This window comes from Cnephaeus nilssonii, assembly GCF_951640355.1.
Source record: "Cnephaeus nilssonii genome assembly, chromosome: 21".
Taxonomy (NCBI): Eukaryota; Metazoa; Chordata; class Mammalia; order Chiroptera; family Vespertilionidae; genus Cnephaeus; species Cnephaeus nilssonii.
In genome coordinates, this window is record NC_137092.1 from 30,349,272 (window position 1) to 30,362,896 (window position 13,625).

Here is a 13,625-nt window from a genome sequence, read left to right on the forward strand (position 1 = left end):
ACAGACAGGTGGACATCTTGGAAGGTGATGGAGATTCCAGTGGCCCCGCAAGCAGAGGGGGTTGGGAGCTCAGACACTCAGCCAACAGACCCCAGTTTGGATTTAGTTTGGAATTCGGAAGCACTTCTCAGGAGGACTAGGCAGGGCTTTTGCCTGGTCCCACTCTCCATAGCCTTAGGGTGCTCAGGAAAGGGGAGAGAGCTGAGACCACCCACAGAACAGACGAGTCGCGGCAGACTCAGAAACCTTGGCTCGACCTTTCGGTGAATTTAGCTCCCAAAGGCCAGCATCGCTCTAGCCGTGCTTCATCCTCCCCCAGAAGCTCATGCTACCCTGCGTTAGACTCATGTCTCCAAGCTGACCACAGACATGTGACATACTGTCCCTGCCAGCTGCCCAGACCTGGGAGAGTCCGTGGCTGGGGCATGAGTCGGTGTTCCCGGGGAGACCGACGGGGCAATCCCCTCCTCACCCAGGCCTGAGCGGAGAAGCTTCCAGAACCCCGCCGCCCCAGGCACACCCCAAATGCCCTACCCACGCATGGGCAACCTTCCTGAAGTCCCGCTCGCAGAACGTTGTAGGGCCTCCTGACCATGCTGGATGCTTGGGACTGGCAGGCTGGGTCAGGACAAAGGAAGAGGGCGAGCAGGAGGGGAGTCCAGAGAGGGGACCCGAGAGAAGCAGAAACTGTGTGAAAGGGTGACATTCCCTCACACCCGAGACAGTCAACCGGGGGAAGACCGAAGGGACCCACTCGCCAAGAGTTTCACAGCTTCTTAAAAACAGTGAAACTCATCAAACCAAATCTCACGCAGAAGCTTCAGGGGGAAAAGAGAGTGTGCAGAGGGACTGGCTGACGCAAGGCCTGTTGGGTTTCCTCAGTTCTACCGCACCTGGGGCAGCTCTCTGGGTCATCTCAGGGCTTCCACCACTTGATCTTCCAAGATGCTGCTGATGCTGGGATGCTGATGATGAGAATGATAACAGTGATACCACCTTACACATACTAGTACTTTGCGGTTGGTATTTTCCCATACAATATCATACCCAGTCCTCAAACGAATCCTGAGGCAATATCTCCATCATCGTATTTCCAACGAGGTAATGAGCCCTCTTTCCATCAGGGCTAACGTGGCCAGGCGACCACGCAGGGGACTGGGGGACACCACCATAGCCAGCCAACAGGTGACAACAGCCCACCAACCCACTGTCCTGTCCACGGAACAGCTGGCTTTGGTGTCTCCAGGGCAGAAGCTGGCTGCGTTCTCTTTTCGTTTCCTTAGACTTCCACAGAAGAGCATTTTCTGAGTTGTTAAGCGACTTGCCCCCTATCACATGGCTAGCACATGGCAGGGCAGGGACTCGGAGCTAGGCTTTCTGACTCCAAGTCCAGTGCTCTTTGGTCTGTGACATGGCCAGGGGGAAATGAACTACATCCCAACCAGCACCAAAGGGGGTCTTCATGAGAGGCAGCACAGCCTAGAGCCCAGCTCAGGAACCAGACCTCTGGGGTCCCGCCCCTTCTGCCATTCATTTACCTGTGTCACCTTCCCCTCATTTAGAAAATGAGACAACACTAGGACCTGCCCCTAGGCTTCGAGTTCAGATTCAATGTGCTAATCCAGGCAAATGACTAGCACATGGTGCCTGACATATAACGAAGCATTGAATGTCCATGCATGTCTATCCTTCAGGACCAGCCAGCTTTTATTCATTGCCCGCTGCATGCAGAGGCCTGTGTCTCATCCTATTGTGGGAGGGGGGGTGAAGTGGGACAGGACCCCCAAATTACCAGTCAGTTCCCAGTCCAGGGGGGATCGTGCCTATGCCCAAAGGACAGCAACAGTTTCCAGAGTGGTTGGGTCTTAAGAGTGTGCCCTGGAGCATGATAAAAATATCGCTGAGGCCCCTTACCCCAGGAAAACAGACCTCTGTTTTGGGAGCCTATTTGTGACAATAGCTTAGCCTACCCTCGTCAATAGATTTCAGAATGAGGACCTATCAGTAGCGGCTAGAAGGCTGCTTTCTAACAAGCTCCTGGGCTGGATTCTGTAGCCCCTTAGCATGGGAAAGGCACTGAGCTAGGACCCTCATGCAAGCTTCTAGGTCACCTTCTCCTCCTCACAGGCCACTCCTTATTCCCCATCTCTCTGAACACCCAGGCTGGTGCTGGACCTCTTTGCTCTTCCATCTACACTCGTTCTCCCGGTGAGCTCATCTCGGCTCCTGCCAATGTCCCCTAAGGCTGACAATGTCCCAATTTCAGTGGCCCTGGGGACACTGCACTTTTTGGTTCTCCTCTCACCCCTGACCATACCCGTAAGAGGCTCTCTGTGGGGCTCCCGAGGTCCTGCAGTCGGGACCTCTACCCTCAAATGAAGTCATTCCAACCGCCTAGCCCACACTCCACATTTCTTTACTAGGCATCTCCAGGTAACACATCCAGCCCTGCCCAACCAGCTCCTCCCACAGCCTTCCCCTCCCTCAGGGAAATGGACCCCAAACTCTGGAGCCCTACTTGGCTTACTCTCCATCACATAGAACCAGATCCTATGGGCTCTCTCCAAGCATATCTAAGCACTGCTCACCACCTCCAGCACGACCTCCCTGGTCCAAGCACCGTCATCTCCCCACTGGTTACAGCATTAGTCTCCTGCCTCTGCCTCCGCCCCTTCTAGTCTATTCATAACCCAGCAGCCCGTCATTCTTTTAAACACAGTGATCCTTTCAGACATGTCACTCCTCTGCTCATTCAGATTAAATGCCAGTGTCCTTAGAGCCGCAAGTAATCTGGCCTCCATCCTCTCTGTCCTCATTCCCTAGCACCTTCCTCATTCACACGCTCCAGCCACACCGGCCTAGCTTTTTCTTGACAAGTAGAAGAGCCTTCTGTTTGCTGCCCGGAACGGTCTTCTCCCTGACACCTGAATGGCTTTTCCCTCACTCCAGGCATCTGCTCAAATGTTACCTCGCACGTGAGGCCTTTGCTGACCCACATGGAAACTCAGCATCCCTGGCCACCCTTAGCCTGCTGCATTTTTCTCCAAAGCACTTAATGCCATCTAGCATCTTGTGTGTTTCCTTGGTTACTGCCTGTCTTCCCTGCCAGAACCAAGCTCCATGAGGGCAGGGGTGTTTCTTCTGTGTATGAGGTCCCAACACTTAGACAGCGCACCTGACAGGTGCTCAGTAAGTCCTTACGGACAGTCTGAATGGCTGCCTAACGGCGTTCTGCAGAAAGCTGAACAGCCTCTCTCCCACTGAGCGTGCCTCCAGTGCCCACACTTTCCATCTCAACTCTTTGAAAAGTCCTAAAATCCCACCAGTTACAGCACAGAAAGCAAAGCTGGGAATGATGGCTGACTTGGGGAGGGCAGTGAGTGGCAGGAGGGGAGGGCCCAGCCTCTGGGGCTGGAGAGTAGGGCTTGACCAGTGTCTTTACTCCTGTGAACTAGCTCCTGAGGTGCCACTGTGGGGAGCCAGGTACCTGGGAGGCAGAGGGTACCTGAGGAGGACTCAAAGGTAGACAGGCCAACACCTCACCTTCATAAGCACGTATGGGGTCCTTACCTCGGTGCCCACAGGTACCAGAGATCTGAAATCACATCTACTGGGGTCTTTTCCTGGAGACTTCATCGCATCAATGGGTCAGAGAGGGCAGGGCCAGGTTTCCCCTGTCAGCTCACTCTCTTGTTTTTAATATCTACTTCAAATGTTTCTCGTCTCCACAAACCTTGACCCCTCCCTCCAGTCTTACCACGAAACTTCACTTCCTACTGCTTAGAAAAAAAAATAGAAGTCTTCAGACCAGAACCACCTCCATTTCCTGCCACCAGACCTCCGTGTCTACCTGCACAGGGCCCCTGCTCTACCCTTCCCCTCCCAGGGCCATGGCAGAGGTCACCTCTGAATCAGGCTAGACTGTCCACCTCAGGGGTCTTTTGATGTCAATTATCACCCACCCCACCTGCTTCATCGTCTAGCTCTCCCTTTCAGCTGGGTCCTTCCACCAGCCCTCAAATGATCCCAAGCTCCCTAAGATTAAAGCAACACAAAATATTCTCCTATTTCTCGAGCATTCCTCCCACTCACAGCCAAACTTCTTGATTTATCCTCATCCTCACACAGTGGGGCGGCCATCTCCACGGCCCCTTCTTCTATCCAATCCTCAGCCCACTCTGGCAAGGCTGACACCCATCAAGGCACCCAAACTGCTCTCACCAAGGTCCCAATGACTCCTGGGTCACTAATGCCATGGTCAATTCTCCGTCTCATCTTCCCTGGCCTCTGTGCAACGTCTGACATTGCTGATGCCCCCCTTTTCTCCGCTCCCCCAACCCCCCCCCCCGAAAAAACACACTTTAAAATTCTCTCTCCCTCTAGCTCCCTGAAACCACACTGTCCTGGCAGGAAACACCACGCGTGAACTAGCAACTCCCAGTTGTCTCCCTCCTCTGCATCTAGACCCACACACGCTACTGCCCACTAGTGTCTCCCTCTGACTCCAAAGCCAACATATCCAAAACTGAACCCATTTGCCCCTCCTTAGTTGCTGTCTCTCCAGAGCTTGCTCTTGGAGACCAACCCTTTATCTTGCTTTGTCATCAGACAATGAGCATCATTCTTGGTGATGCCTCCCCTCTTCTCCCCCACATCCAATCAGTTACGGAGCTCCCCTGAATGTACCTGATGGACACATCTCACCGACTTCTCCGCCACCAGCCCCCCTTCAATTCAAGCCACATCCCCTCTCACCTGGGCCACGGCAACAGCCTTCTGTAATTGGTCTCTCTTCCTATAGTGGATCCCCCCTCATCTTCCTGCCCCCACCTGCTCCTCCAAGGCATTCTCCACACAGCAGCTTGATTTAGCTTTTGAAAATGCCAAGCTATTGTCACGCACACAGTCTCCCATTGCTCTTACAGTTCCAAATCCCTAACCTGCCCACATCTCCAGCGTCATCCGTGAGCTCTCTCCCTCCCACCCCTAACTCTCCAGCCTCTCTGGTCTTTCTGCTGTTCCTCATATGAGTGCAGAAACTTCCCTCCTTACAGCCTGCGTCCTAAGGCTGGTCTCCCTTTGCTCCAGCTGTTGTCTCTGCTGCAAACTTCCTCTCCTCCGTCTTCCCCCTTCGCACTGAGCTAGACTCATCCAGGCCCAGCTGAAGCACACATACTCGGCTAAGCCTCACGAGCCCCTTAGGTCCATTTTCCTCATCATGTGCCCTTTGTCACCTTGAACTTCTTCTTGGTAGCACTTATGATTACAACTCATTTTTTAAAAATATTTTTAAATTGATTTCAGAGAGAGGAAAGGAGAGCGAGGGAGAGATAGAAACATCAATGATGAGAGAGAATCATCAATCGGCTGCCTCTTGCATGCCCCATACTGGGGATTGAGCCTGGAACCCAGGCATGTGCCCTGACCAGGAATCGAACTGTGTGACCTCCTGGTTCATGGGTTGATGCTCAACCACTGAGCCACACCCGCCGGGCTACAATTCATTTTTTATGTAATGATCTTTTCCATATTAGTCTGTACCAGCAAATAGAAGGGAACTGTGTCTCTCTTTTTCAAGGTGCTGGCACAGAGCAAGCACTCAAATATCTCAGTGAATTAATAACTGCCTACAATGTGCTAGGAGCTTTACATGGGTTGTTCCCCTCACTCTGCACAGCAAACCAATGAGGCATGGGTACTAATTTTATTATTCCCATTCACACTTTACGCATCGGGTCCTGAAGCTCAGGGGAATTATATAACGTGTTTGAGGTAACAGAGCTGGTAAGTGCTGGTAAGGACGCAATCTCAGGCTTGTGTCCCATCAAAACCACTACACTGCATGTCCCCTCTGCACTCCCCACGGTGCTCACACACTCACCTTAGACTCCGTGGGTGCTCAACCAAGAGGGTGGACACTATGTCATCTTGCTTGGTCCTCAAGGTCACCCTTAAGGTCTACAAACAAGAATTACAATTCTTTTCTAAGTGAGGGCGGAGAATGGAATTTAAGGGGTTCACCTGGCAGTAGGTAACCATGCTGAGCTGGAACCCATGTCTTCTGGCTCCTTCTCTGGGGTGATTCTCTCTACAACACAACCCACAGTTAGGCTCTGACAGGTGGGATTATGCGGGAAAGCTGTGCAGTAGAGTTAACACAGCAGGCCCAAGACTGCTAGCCTGAGAGATGTCTGCTCACAAGGATGGCCCCTGGCTGATGTCCGAGGAGGTGGATTTGGGGAAGGTTCCCCTAACCGATACGGGGAGCTCCCTGCACCTAAACTGTCTGCAAACAATGTGGTTTATTCTGAGCACCAGGTTTTCTTCTGGAAGTCTGGAAATTGGGTATATGTTGGGCAGAGGGTGCCTACACGATCAGTCCTCGATCAACACCCTGGGCACCGAGTCTCTAATGAGCTTCCCGGGTTGACAACACGGTCACACATGTTGTCACAGTCCAGGGCTGGAGGAGTTCAGCATGTCCTGTGTGACTTCCCTGGGGAGATTCTAGGAAGTTTCTGCCTGGTTTCCTCTAGCCTTTGCCTCGTGTGCCTTTTCCCTTTGCCTATATAGCTTTGAATCTTTTCACTGGAATAAAGCATCGGGGTATGACCAGATGCTGAACCCTGCAAGTCCTCCCGGCAAATCATCAAACCAGGGCATGGTCTTGGGGACCCCCAACACAGAAACTTTCTTAAGAAGAAATGAGTTTTGAAGGTGTTTTTTTTTTTTTTAATTTGGAGGTTGAATCAGGAGGCATTCTGGGCAGAAGAAATGATGTGCAGAAAGTTCAGAGCAGATAAGTCAGGGGTAGAGGCCCCACAGCTCTGCAATGTGACCTGAACAGAGTGGATGCTGAGCACACCGAGCATTACGGTGATGACACAGCAGAGAGGGGAGCGGGAGAGGTCACACTTGTGAGAAAGGTCTAGGGTCAGCGATGTGCAGTCACACACACGGAACTGCTAGTACCAGGGAAGGACTGAAAGCATTTAGTATCTGTCTGGCTGTCCACAGCTAATCTATGGCATTGCACTTCTAAGAAAGGTCCGGGGAGTGCCACTTGGAGGTTGAAGTAACATCCCACATTATTCCTCAACATAAGGAAACTAATCTGCTCCACAATAACCTGCTTTCCTTTTATTCAAGGCAATTACTTGACTTTTTCCTTTATCCCTTTGAAATGCCTTTGCCCACAGTCCAATATCCCCATCCTATCCCTCCTGCCCACCCCTCTTCACGCCTCAGGAATAACCCCACACACCTGTTTCATCGCTTCTTTTATTCTGCAGCTACGTAGACATAAGCTCCAGTTATTTTCCCTTTAACCTGGGGAAGCCTGGTGAGTTTTCCTAGGTTGCACCACAGGCATCTGCCCAGCCTCTTCCTCAGATCCCCAACATCATAAAGGCAGAGGAGGGGCTTTCGTGGCCTGCTTGGCTCCACCCCACCCCCTGCCTCCATCCTCCAGCATCAAAGGGCCCTCGGAGCACAGCCTGCTGTTCCAAGCCATCCCCCTTAGTAAAGGGAACAGAAAGGGCGCTGGCCAGCAGCCTCCCATCCAGTCAGCCTCACTCACTCCTTCTCCTGCTCTGACTTCATAGTTGGATCCACTAAGGCAGGGGTGGAGAAGCTTTTTAATTTTTTTTTGCCAAGGGCCATTTGGATATCTGTAACATCATTCGAGGGCCAAAGTTATCCGCTTAAAAATGAGCCTGCTATATTTGGTCAAACATTTAATGAACTCACCCCTAATGCCATGGCAGGGCCAGACCAAAAGCTATAAGCTCACCTCCCCTGGCTCCTGAGGGTGGGCTGCTCCAGAGATTGCCAAGTGACAGCAATAGACTAGTTACATGATGGTCTACCCTGGCAGGGGGCAGTTCTCTTGCTTGACTGTTTTTAATTTAAATTTGAATGCCTTTAGGCTAGACATACATTTTCCTCCTCCCCAGAGGCCCCCCAATTCCCTGTTGCTATCAAACACAAGGAAGAAGAAAAACAACTTTACCAAATACCCTCCAGACACTAGCCTGTGTGTGTGTGTGTGTGTGTGTGTGTGTGTGTGTGTGTATGTATGTACTCATTTAATCCTTCCAGAAACCCCCAAGCGGGTGACATTACTACCTCTGTTTACCAGTGGGAATACAGAAGCTCACCAAAGTTGGGCAACTTGCTCAGACCACACATCTACAACCAGCATGTCACAAATCCAGAACCGAGGCCAGGCCTGCCAGAGTCTGAAGTCCACGCTCTTTCCAGGATGCCACGCGTGAAGGCAGTAGGTCTAGATTAGGCTATGCCTGAGAGGCCCCTCTGCAGCCGTGGGAGAGAATCTGGAAGGGCAGGAAGGGGGGTGAATGCACCATTAAGGTAGCTCAGGGAAGAAGTGGGGCGAACTCGAACTCAGGTAGCAGCCCTGGGGATAGACAGATCAGGATGGGCTGAGGGAGACAGGCTGGGGGTGCTGAGGGCAGCGCCGATCTCTGGTCAGGGAGAACCCAGGGGAAGAGGTGGCTCGGGACTAGTATCTAAGGGGCTCCTCAACCATCACAGGGAAGATTTTGTGTTTCACAAATCAGAGTGGCCAAGAAGAGAGCTGGGTGAGGGACTTGCTCCTCCTTTCCTTTCCTTCAGAGCAGAGGGGAGCTCTAGGGAGAGGAGCCCAGGGAATAGCAAGCCAGCTGAGGACCCAGCCCCACGTGGGCACTTGCGGGGGCGGGGGGGACAGGAGGATGAGAAGCTCGAGGTCACAGAAGGGCATGGCGGTGGGGACAGTGTGGCACCCTCCAGGGAGATGGGCAGCAGCTGCGGAGCAGGCTGGCGACACAGGATTACCAGGCCCTGGAAGCCGGATCCCAGCAGCGCAGCAGGTGCACACACAGGTGCAAGGCTGGCTGCTACTAGAGAAGCGTGTCAGTGAGGGAGAGGACAGGGGCTGGGGACACATGGGGCCTTATGCTTAACAGAGCATGTGTGGGGGGGGTCAGTTTTAAGAGAGCAATGGCAGGAACTGTCCTGTGTCAGAGGGAGGAGAGTGCTGAATCAGGCCTACACGTGGAGAAGGGGCTGTCTCTCGGTGGGTGCTCAGGACAGGAGAGAAAAAAAGCTGTGGGGACACTCAGGGGTGCTCTGAATTGATGAGAGGGGACGCTGATGGAGCACATGACAAAAATCAAGGCTGAGGATCTGCAGAAAGTAAGATGGGCTCCCTCCCCACTCACCCCAGGAGGGATGCCCACTAGCTGTCATTTCACACTGGGCCGGAAAGGAGGTGGGAGGAGGCTGAAATGGTAAAGGGGAGATAAATGGTGGTGGGAGGAGCCTTGACTTGGGGTGGTGAACACAATACAATAAACTGATGATGTATTATAGAACTGTACACCTGGAACCCATGTACTTTTATTAACCAGTCACCCCAATGAGTTCAATAAACAAAACTGTAAAAAGCACTGGGCCCACAGACCCCCGCACCCATATGCGGGTGAACCTGTTCTTGCTACAGCGCCATCCACGCACCACCACCTGCTCCAGACAACAATGTGCGGCGTGTGCTCAGCACTGTCGGTGCAAGTGGACTTGACATTTTCCGCCAGGAGTGAGGAGTATTTTCACTTCTATTTTCTCCCTGGTCGTCCAGCCACTTCCTCACAAGACAGGGCTTGCGGGGACCATATGAGTCAAATACTGTCTGACCCTCCAAATAAATTTGTCCTCTGGGCAAAGGGGCCAACTCCCTGGGGTCCAACCTCGTCCTCAGCAGTGGCAGGAGCCCACCAGCCCCCGGGGATGGCTTCTGCCCCGTGGCATGTTCCCCGCCACCCCCGCCACACGCAGAGACCCACCTACTACACTCTGCCGGGGAGAGAGCTCCTGCCCCAGAGAAGCCGCAGAGAAGTCACCACCTGCGCAGGAAAAGCTCCTCCGAGACCGGGCTAGCCACTGCTCCCCCTTCCCCCGGGCTGTCAGCTCTCAAAGAGCCCCACCAGTGACAACAACATCAGGCAGCCTTTGAGGAGTGCTGCTCTGGTTCCCTCACACCCCTCCCGCCCACAATCCCGGCTTCCTTCAGCCCCGGTGCTGTGAGGAAAGCACGGGGGCTGGAATCAGCAGACCTGGGCCAGGGCTCGGGCCGGTCCCTGCATGCTAGGACATCTTTCAAGTCACGTCTGAGCGCCAGCTGGCAACTGGGGAAGAAACAGCATGGGCATCTCCCTTCTCTCAGGAAGGCAGTGAGCAGCTCAGGGGGGACGGGTTACTTGGAAATTGTCCGGTGCTATTCTGAGCTCTGGGATCTAAGCCGGTCCTGCAGGCAGCCCGACCTCTCTCCGCAGAGCCCCACCCAGCACATGCTCCCAGCCACCAGTCCCCTGGCAGCTCAGAGCCCGTGGGAGACACATCTCAAATGAATACAATGCAAACATTTGCTTAGGCCTACTCTGCGCCTGGTTCCAGAATACCAACAGGAACAGACACAGAGCTGCCCCCAGCACGCCCAGCTGGAAGGGCTAGCAGAGTGGCTGTCTGTTCATGCGGAGGCCAGGGCATCTACAGGAGAATCTGCTCCATGATGAAGAGACTGACCGCACAGGCATTGCCAGAGTCAGGGTCCCCTTGCTGAGGTGGGCAGACTCAGCTCTCTGAGAAACCAGGGAGAGGGGCCTGGAGCAGAGGACCCAGACGCCTTTCAGAGCCCGGCCTGGCCCCGCGGTGGAGCCCAAGAGCCTCTGACACTCGGTGCTGCTCCGTCACCATCTGGGAGATGTGGAGAAGAGGCCTGCTTTGGCCTGCCTCACACGGGTATCATGGAGGGCGAAATGGGGACAAAAGGACAAGAGCCGTGAGAAAATGCTTTCAAAAGGAAAAGGCTTTACAAGCAAGGACTTCTCATTTTTCCTTCAGGGTCCTCCCCAGTCAAGCTGAGATCATCACCGAAGGCCCGTGTGAATGCGGCCGAGCCCTGCCCCTGGCTAGCCTATCAGGACCGACGGAGCGGCTTCCCTTCCAGCTCCATCACTCTGCAAGCCATCGCCACTGGACTATGCAAGCCGCCCGTCAGTCCTTCCCGTGGAGGGGACCCCATCTCCTTGCCATAGTCTTCCCACTGCCCTGCCCCCCGCAGCCAGGGTACCCCGGTGGAGGCTTGCTGACAGACTAAAGCACGGACCATCCTATCCCCACTGCCCCAGACCTCCTCCATCACTTCCCCTCCAGCAGGCCTTCCAGAAGCTGGCTCAGACAGCAGACTGTCTCCTGCCTGTGTCCAAGACACAGAGACGGGGCCTCCAGGATCCGAGACCCAAACCGTTCCACTGAGTTCAAAACAAACAAGAGCAACAAACTTTTTTAGAGAGTTTCGACTGCTTCTATCTCACAGTCATTTCCTGCAGCAACTTCTGTCTCTTGCATTCAAATGAGAGGAGAGTCGGGAGCTTCTCACCCAAACCGTCAGTTGTGCCAACAGCCCTGTCCCTGGCAGTGTGTCCAAGGCAGAGTGGGCAGCTGCACTCTGGATTTGAGAAGCCCTGGCCAGCCTTTCCCCGCCTGAAATTATTTCACACACACCCAGCACGGTTCTGTTCCAGGAGGACTTCAACCCATTTTTCTTTTTTTTTTTTTTTGGAGTGTGACGTCTTCCTCAGCCCTTTTAAAATGCAAATGTCTCTGACGGAAGGAAGCTTATTCCACTGGCCCAACCCCAGTTCCCACACAACACCTGTGCCCAAATATGTACTGAATTAAGTCGGTTCCTGGATGCCTGGTCTCACAGGCACGGGTCAGAGCCCAGGGCCGTGGAGGGTAGGGGGTACAGAGGGGCAGCCTGGGCATGGAGCCAGGCCTCTCATTTCACCAAACCTCAGGCGGGCCCAGGGCAGGCCTGCCTGCCACAGCGAGACAACTTGAGTTCCGATGAAAGTAAATCTGAAATAGCCAAATAAGGAAACTCGGCAGGAGGGTGCAGAACCAGCTGAGAAAGTCTGCAGCGGGGTGAGCAGTCAGGAACGTGGTCCCAGCCCTGGCCGGCTTGGTTAGAGCATGAGCCTGGGAACCCAAGGGTGGCGGCTTAGATTTCTGGTCAAGGGCACGTACCGTGGCTGCAGGTTGGATTCCTGGCCCCGGTCTGGCGCGTGTGGAAGGCACCCTCTCTCTCACTCTCTCTCTCTCCACTCCCCTCCCTTCCACTCTCTCTTCTTAAAAAAAAAAAAAAAAAAAAAAAAAAAAGGCAAGAAAAAGGAAATCAATGGGAAAATATCCTCAGGTGAGGATTTTTTTAAAAAAGAACATGGCCCCACTATTCATTGAACATTCTCAGAATCTCCAAAACCCCGCAGACCGGTAACACGGGGGAGGCACCGTGGTGTGGAAAACCCGGATGGCACCAATTCTCTGCCTGTCCCTGGGAAACTCATTCACCTCTGAGTCTTGGTTTCCCTCCAAGACACCTTCCTTTGAGGTGTGTGTGTTTTGCGTGTCTAAATGCGAGGTTTCCATTCATTCCAATATTAAAGTTTCATTTCATCCTGGGGTGCTCTGGTTGGAAAGTCTTGCAAAAGTGGAGGTGATGCCTAAGGGTATAGAGAAGGATCCAGGGGGTTGGGGTACGGGGGTGCGGGCGCACCCCCAACTCGAACCTGGCCCTCCAGCCCACAACCGCGCTCTAGAGCAGCTCCCCAGCCCGGGACCCGGGTCCGTCCTCGCCACACCCCTCCTCTGCGAAGCAAGCCCTCTCCGTGCCCCACCCCGCACCCGCTGGCCTTCCTGCGCCAGGCGGGGACTCGTCCGGGGCCCCAGGGGCGCGGGGCGCGGGGCGCGGGGCGCGGGGCGCGGGGCGCGGGGCGCGGGGCGCGGGGCGCGGGGCGCGGGGCGCGGGGCGCGGGGCGCGGGGCGCGGGGCGCGGGGCGCGGGGCGCGGGGCGCGGGGCGGCACTTTCGGTTTCAAAGTACACGGGACGAGCCGAAAGCGCCCCCGAGTCCCCTCACCCCCGCCCCACAGCCGAGGGCGCTGCAGCCCGGGCGGGGCCTGCCGGGACTCACGTGTGGCTGGGCGCGCTGGGCTCCGCCGGCGCCGGTCCGCAGGCGCTGGGCTCCTCCGGGCAGCACGCACCGGCGAGGCCGGCGAGGCGGGGCGCTCTCAGCCCCCAAGCCCAGAGCAGGGCCCCGCCCTCGGAGGAGGAGGGGCGGGCCCGCGAGTGGGGGGCGGGGTCCAGGGCGGGGCCCCAGGGTGCAATTGGAGAGGTGGGCGCAGGACCCAGACCCTCAGATGCACTGGACTGGAAGGTAATGGGCAGGAGGCCCTGAGTTACCCAGCGCAGATAGAACTTTTAAAAATATATATATTTTTTTAAATTGATTTCAGAGAGGGAGAGGGAGAGAGATAGAAACATCAATGATGAGAGAGAATCATTGATCAGCTGCCTCCTGCACGCCTCACACTGGGGATTGAGCCTGCAACCCCAGGCATATGACCCATGGGGGAATCCAACCCGGACCTCCTGGTTCATAGGTCAACGCTCCACCACTGAACCACGCTGGCTGGGCGGGCAGATAGAACTTAAACCCACCGTCTCTAGAATCATTAATACCCACAAATAAAAAGCCTCTCTGGTGTCTCTCCAGTGGGTTTGA

The 13,625-nt window shown here is 54.6% G+C and overlaps 1 protein-coding gene across 3 annotated transcripts in view; it reads right to left on the reverse strand.

Annotated features, from left to right (window-relative positions):
* Window positions 1–13,117, reverse strand: part of TRAF5 (TNF receptor associated factor 5) — a 43,950-nt gene extending 30,833 nt beyond the window's left edge. For 2 of the 3 annotated variants that reach the window (XM_079761860.1, XM_079761858.1), the window contains exon 1: window positions 13,035–13,117. The gene's annotated coding sequence lies outside the window, so the exon portion shown is untranslated. Of the gene's footprint in view, window positions 1–12,414; window positions 12,503–13,034 lie in introns of those variants that run through there. The other variant, XM_079761859.1, reaches the window with a different exon arrangement.
* Between the last annotated feature and the right edge of the window lie 508 nt (window positions 13,118–13,625).